Below are 7,688 nucleotides of genomic sequence, written 5' to 3'. Positions count from 1 at the left end.
CTTTACATGAAGAGCAAAAGGGAGCTCTTTTTGGTTCATTTAAACTAAAAATAGACAATTATTAAAAATTCAAATCATTAGCAAGAAAGAATGGTTTATTAATTCATAAAGATGGACCACTATGAGTTCACTGTCAAATATACATAAATATTATATATAATTGTTTTATAATTATTACTAATATTATCTTTTTATATACGTATATATATTTTTTTAAGTATGTAAGTCTATAAATAAGGTTTAGGTCACTAGGTTTTGCCTAGTTTATATAAATATTATATTATATATTACATAATATATTATAATAATATTATATAAAGTTGCTCTCCTAGTATATAAAAATGTAAAGAAAATGTAATTATATATATGTAAGTATGTATAAGTATGTCTATAAAGCAAGAATTGTGAACTATGTTTATATATAAATAAAAAAGTATATATAATATATATACATACACAAAATATACAGAAAGAGAAAGTTTAAGATGACATAATATGGATTTTTTATTTATTGATTTTGGATTTGGTTAATAAATAAATACTTTATAAACCAATTAATTAATAATTAATGTATAATATAAAATAAGTGTGTGGTTGTGTGTTTGTATGTATACAGACGTATATGTCTGAATAGCAAACTTTATATATCAAACTGAAAAGCAAATCTTTATATATCAAACATTTCAGCAAAGCCAGTATTGTTTGTGCAGCTGCACACGGAGTTAAACATTATCAGATGGTGTGAATGGCTTTATGAATGGATCACATTTCAGCGGGTTTAGTCAGAGAAAGAAAGTCTTATCTAAGCTCTGCTGTCTTAACTTTTTTACCGATTTAACCAGCGGTCTAGAATCCTTGACCCCTACCCAGCGAAAGAGTTAAGTTTCTACGTGTGTCTCCATCGGGTCTTTGGAGCACGACGCAATCTCCCCTTACATCTCTATGGTCTAAACCTGGCCTCGAGGTGAACAAACGAGAGGATGAGGAGGAAGAGGAAGGTGTACCGCGGACAAAAGCCACCAAACAGCTCCGAACAAAGCGCTCGCGTCCCGTCTGTCCGAGCGTGACTTACAGGTCTCTGTGTGCAAATGTTCCCGTCACCCCAAACTTACGGGAGGCCGATGAAACCAAAGGCAGGGTTTCAAAATGGAGACGACCAGTGAAGCTTGACCCTCACAGTGCATTAGTTTCCCTCGCGGCCCACTTTCCCAACAGGCCGGAAAGGCGCGAGAAGCCTTTAGAAATATTATACTTTAATTTAAGGCGTAAGAGGGTTTAAACCTCTACTCTGATCTAGCGGCTGATATCTGTGAGAAAAGACCTACCTTTTAGTGACAAACAGCGACAAACTCAGTCGACGGTTTTTGCACGTAATATAAGACCCAAGCGCATTACGGTTTGTTTAATATCCAAAACAGCGAGATAAAAAACTATTCAAACTGCAAAAAGACACATTCATAAGAGTGCGTTATCTAAAAACTCATTTATCAGCATCTGTTGACAGTCTATAGAGTGCCAATTCAGGATTTCAACACTGTGAGCTTTACTGAGGTCGAGACCGGTGTGTGATAACTTCTGTCTACACTTGCTTTTCTTTTCATTTATTCAATTCATTTGTTCGTCAGTCACTCAAATAGTTCTAAATCGTTCTTAAAGGAACAGTTCGCAAAACTTTGTCATTTCGAGCTACTGTTATTGTTTATGTATATTTTTACAAAAAAAAAAGTTCATATAATCTATAATTGGCATGATTTTGGCTGTTGACAGTATTTTCTGATTTATTAAACTTTTAACTCAATAAAATGAAACTAGAATTATAAATATGTAATTTTGGAATTCTATGCAAATTTGAGCATATTTAATTAGAGAGAGGCTCATTTGCATATTTAAATATAGCGTTTCAAAAAATGTGTACTACAAAACAATAGTCTTAATGTACTGTGATACTTTAATTTGACACATCATAGAATTGTGTGCAGGTACTGACAAAAACTAACTAAAAACTATTAAATTATATAACTTTTGGCAATGCAATAATCATTCTGTGGTCGTTTAATATCGGTGGCGAACATTCATTCGAGACCTCAGGCAGGAAATGAGAACTAGTCTGACCCTCTGATCAAGTTTAACGTCCACCTGTCCACACTGTTCCTCTGTCCTGCTATACGACATATTAGATTTGGCCCACGGTGATTAATTACAGAGCGGTTCAGGGACCCAAAACTCCAGTGCCGCAGTAATTTCAGACGGATCGGGTTTCTAAACAGAATGGCTCCTTCAGGATGATCAGAGGTGGCTCGTGACCACTGAGACAAAAAGTCTTAACAGAGCTCTGGATGAAGCTGAAATCGGAGAACAGAACAGGAATCTGTATGAGAAAACGCGCAGGTTTGTATGTATGTGCGTGTGTGGTTTAATCTGTGTGCTTGTGCTGGACCTACATGCTCTCATGTGGTCCACAGAAGTCTCTGAGGATTTTTTGTTTGTTTGTTTCTCCAGCGTTTTTACTTTTTTTTTTTTAATTATTGAAATGTATTTTAAAAATAACATTTAAAGACAATATTTTTATATTTTAAAACATGATATAAAAAATATATATTGGGAAAAAGTATTTATACTTATGTAACATATTATATTTAATGTATTTTAAATATAGTTATATTTTAATATTTAATAAATACTTATATTTTTATATTTCAAAATACAATTTAAATGTATATAATACAAAATACATATGAAAATATGATAACAAAAATGTACAAATATTTATTTTAAAAATAATATTTAAAGACAATATTTTTATATTTTAAAACATGCAAACATATTGCCAAAAACATATCAGGAAAAAGTATTTATATTTATGTAACATATTATATTTAATACATTTTAAATATACTTATATTTTTATATCTAATATATATTTATATATTTTAATATACAACATATATTTTATACATTCTACTTAATGTATATCTTTTCTGCTTATTGTACACATACATGCACACACATATACACATATTTTTACCCCTTTTTATATTTCAAAATAAAAAAGATACAATATTAAATAATAATTTAAAAATAAAAAGTACAAAATAGTACTTTTAATCACTATTTTGACAATACAATAATATAAAATAAATATAAGAATATGTCTATATATATTTTCATTTATAATTAATAATTAAAATTAATATAGACATATATAATATAGACATATATACATATACATATATATAGCAAAAGCATGTATATTATTCTTGTGTATATATAAATAAATACATAGATGTCGTTACATTTCGTATTTTTTTATAATCGAAAATATAATAGAAAATAATAAAAAGTACAAAATAGTACTTTTAACCACTATTTTGACAATATAATAATATAAGAATCAATATAAAATGTATATATTAATATTTTAATGTATACTTCACATAATTAAAAATAATATGTGACCCTGGACCACAAAACCAGTCTTAAGTCGCTGGGGTTTATTTGTAGCAATAGCCAAAAATACATTGTATGGGTCAAAATTATTGATTTTTCTTTTATGGCAAAAATTATTAGGAAATTAAGTAAAGATCATGTTCCATTAAGATATTTTGTAAAATTCCTACTGTAAATGTATGGAAACTTAATTTTTGATTAGCAATATACATTGTTAAGAACATTATTTGAAGAACTTTAAAGGTGATTTTCTCAATATTTTGATTTTTTTGCACCCTCAGATTCCTGATTTTTAAATAGTTGTATCTCGACCAAATATTGTCCTATCCTAACAAACCATACATCGATGAAAAGCTTATTTATTCAGCTTTCATATGATGTATAAATCTCAATTTTGAAAAAATGACCCTTACGACTGGTTTTGTGATCCAGGGTCACATATATATATATGTATATATATTAAGTTTTCATATATTTACAGTAGGAATTTACATAATATCTTCATGGAACATGATTTTTGCCAATAATTTTGACCCATACAATGTATTTTTAGCTATTGCTACAAAATACCCTATGCAGCGACTTAAGACTGGTTTTGTGGTCCAGGGTCACATATATATATAAATATATAAATATATATATAAATATATATATATACTTTTTTATGTTATATTTTATTATAGAAAATTGAAAATAATAATTTAAAAATAATAAAAAGTAACAAAAATATTATTTTTTAACCACTATTTCGACAATACATTGCCACAACTATTGCACATTGTATTCACAAAAATAGTATAAAAATTCATCAGTGTATGACATGCATAACACTGACATTTATTTTCTTGTCTGTGAAGTACATTTAGTTATTTTTATTTAACAAAATGCATTGTGAGTGTGGAAAATTATATTTTTGCCATATAGGATACAACTGTGGTGGTCCGTCCTTTTCCATATGGTCCGAGCGCAGTCTCTGTGTACGGCAGCCGCCCGCTGTACCGCCTGACCCCACCAGCCGAGCCGAACGGATCCAGGACTGGCACTTCTAATCTCGTCACCCAAGGTTGGCTCCAAGAGCGCTATGGTTTCAAGCACCTAACAGAGAGCTTTTGTTTGAGATCAGGCAGGCCTGCAGGAATGAGAGAAGCCACAAGACATGAAACTGGTCAGCAGAAATCTGGCCACATCTGCCAAAAAGGCCAGCTGATGTGTAATAATACAGCTTTTCAATATGTCTTGTCATTCCACACTGCTATTATAATAGACACTGTACCAGCAGGTGGACACTTCCACTAGCAATAGTAGACTAGTACTCTAGTGATTTGTGAACCACTGATTTAAGATATCTTTCAACAGCAAATGAGCCTAATATTTCTGCATTAACAGGAAAACAAAATCTGTCCGTAGTTACACATTATGTAAGCTAACATGTTTTACATGATGTGGATTCAGGGTTTAATAAAGAAAACACACAGTATCATTGTAACATAATAGTAGAGATCAATCAAAATACACACACACAGTTCACATTTCACATTACAACAAAGAAAGCTTGTTTAGCTCAAGAGCTCATTAGCTCTGCTGCGACACACGTCCATTTAGCTCATCAGGAGGAGTTTATCACAGAAATGCATTTCAAGGCCTGCTGGTGTTCGTTACATTGTAAAACGGGCTTGATGTGAACTGGCACACGTTACAGGAATGCAATCTTCCTGAGAGATGCCAGCTATTCAGTTCCTGCAATGGGACAGGAGTATTAGCTTATGCAAAATACAGATACCATACTACATGAATGGACCATGCTAATCCATTAAAACAGCAAGAGTAATCCCTAATGTTACTGGATTTCTTTCCTAAAAGACCTGGCAACATTTCTGGTATTAATTTGCTGAATACCATGGGGGAAAAAAAATTCTATACAAAAAATTTCTAGCTTTTTTAATGAATTAATATTTTTTCATATTTAAAAAAAAAAAAAAAAACATTTTGAATCCTATTTTAATATCAATTGTAAAAATCTAGAAACACTACCTGAAATATTTGTATTCTTTTTATATTGTAAAGTGAAAAAAAAAATCATAATAAAATATTAAAAAACAGAAAATGTATTAAAAATAAAGATAAATATAATTAAAAAATAAAAAAATAAAAATAAAAAAAAAAATAAAATAAAATAAAGATAAAGATAATTTAATTGTAAATTGTAAAATGTAAATAAATACATTTATGATATAAAAAGTCCCAAAACTTATACATATTATTAAAGCAATAAATAAATAAATAAATAAAAAATAAAACCAGCCTAAAGTGGTTTGTTGGTCTTAGTTGGCCATAAAGCTGATCAGAAAAAAAGTAAGAAATTTCAAGCTTTTTAAATAAATTAATATTTTTGTTATATTCATGATTTAGGAATACTTGTACTTTAAGGTGCAAGACGTTTTTTTAATCACATTTTGATATCAATTGTAAAAATCTAGAAATATTACCTGATCATTTTTGAAATAGTTTTACCTTTTTTATATTTGAAAATGAACATGAAAGTCATAATAAAATCTAAAATAATTTATAAAATTAATACAAAGTCAAAATTGCATTATATTATACATTCACATAAATAAAAACATAACTAAATGCATAAAAATATAAAGATAAATCAATTTAAAAACGTAAGTAAAGAAATTTTTAAAATAAAATCTCCCATTTATACACAATGTTCAAGCAAATAAATAAAGAATGAAAACAATAAAACCAGTCTAAAGTAGTTTGCTGGTCTTAGCTGGCCATAAAGCTAGTTAGTCTGGTTTGATGGGTTTTTTGAGAGGTTTTGGCCACTTGTTAGTTAGGCTAAGGGATCAAATGGCTGACCATCTAAACCAGGTTAAACCAGCAAACACCAGCAAACAATCCTAAGCTATTTATATTAAAATACTTCTGCATCCAGTACCATTGTATTACCATGTTTTTGGACAGACTTAAACCAGATTTTTGTGTTTCTCCAAAGTTGTATATATTTTTTTAAATTACTGAAATGTATTTAAAAATAATATTTACTGACATCTTTTTTCATATTTTAAAACATGCAAAATTTTTGTCAAAACAAATTAGGAAAAAATATAAATATACTTATGTTTAAATATATTATATATTTGAAATATTTTTCTATTTATTATTTAAAAGATACACTTATATTTTAATATAAAATGTAAATGTATGTAATACAAAATAAATATAGAAAATATATATATTTTTTTTTAAATATTCATTTTTATATTTTATATATTATAATTTTTCTCCTTATTATATACACACACACATAAACACAAAAGTACTAAAAGTACTTTTAACCACTATTTTGACAACACAACAACATAAAATAAATATTAAAATAATATATTAATATTTTAATTTATAATTAACAATTTAAAAAATATATATATATATATATATATATAGTATACATATAGAGAGAGAGCATTTGCATTATACATTTATATTATAAAAATATAAAGAAATATTTACATATAAAAAAAGACTGGACTGTATAACCTGTACTAGTATTTGTGACAATTTATGAATTTAATTCTGTTTTTAGGAATTTAAATAAACACATTTTGAAAATGCGGTTTATCAAATAAAATCAAATACTTAATAATAAAGTGCAGCATTATTCTTTTTTCTTTTTTTTTCTTTTTTTTTGTGTAGCAGCTTTTTCTAAGAGTTAAATCATGAATATGCATGAAAGAACCAACTGGAAACCTCTGATCTAAAACCAGCCAGGTCATCTTGTTTTCCAAGAATGAATAAAAGAGGAAAAAAACCTGTCACTTCCTGCATGAGTTCCTGTGGCTCTGGTCTCTGTGTGATGTTGTGTAGGCTGGCTGTGCCCTCCACTGGCTGAGCTGCCTTACTGATTCCACCGCTGCCTGCTGTGCCAAAAGAATGATGGGACATAGCATAAATAAAGATGCTTTTCATCCCAATTTTAGGTATAATCAGTCAACAGCAAACATGCAGTAGATATTCATCATCATTTCTGCAAACTGATGCTTGAAGACACCACAGATCTGACCTGAATATAAATTATGAATCAAAAATATGTCAGTGCTCACCTGTTGTTTGATTGGTGGGTGCAGTTTGAATGGCAGGGGCTGGGGTTAGAAGTCCTGCCCCTTACCAAAATGGGGGGCTGGAAGGGTATAAAATGTATTTTTGTGGCCAGTCAAGCATAAGGAAGTCAAAAG

This window comes from Labeo rohita, chromosome 19 (genome assembly GCF_022985175.1).
Source record: "Labeo rohita strain BAU-BD-2019 chromosome 19, IGBB_LRoh.1.0, whole genome shotgun sequence".
Lineage (NCBI taxonomy): Eukaryota > Metazoa > Chordata > Actinopteri > Cypriniformes > Cyprinidae > Labeo > Labeo rohita.
Note: the sequence above shows the minus strand (reverse complement) of the source record.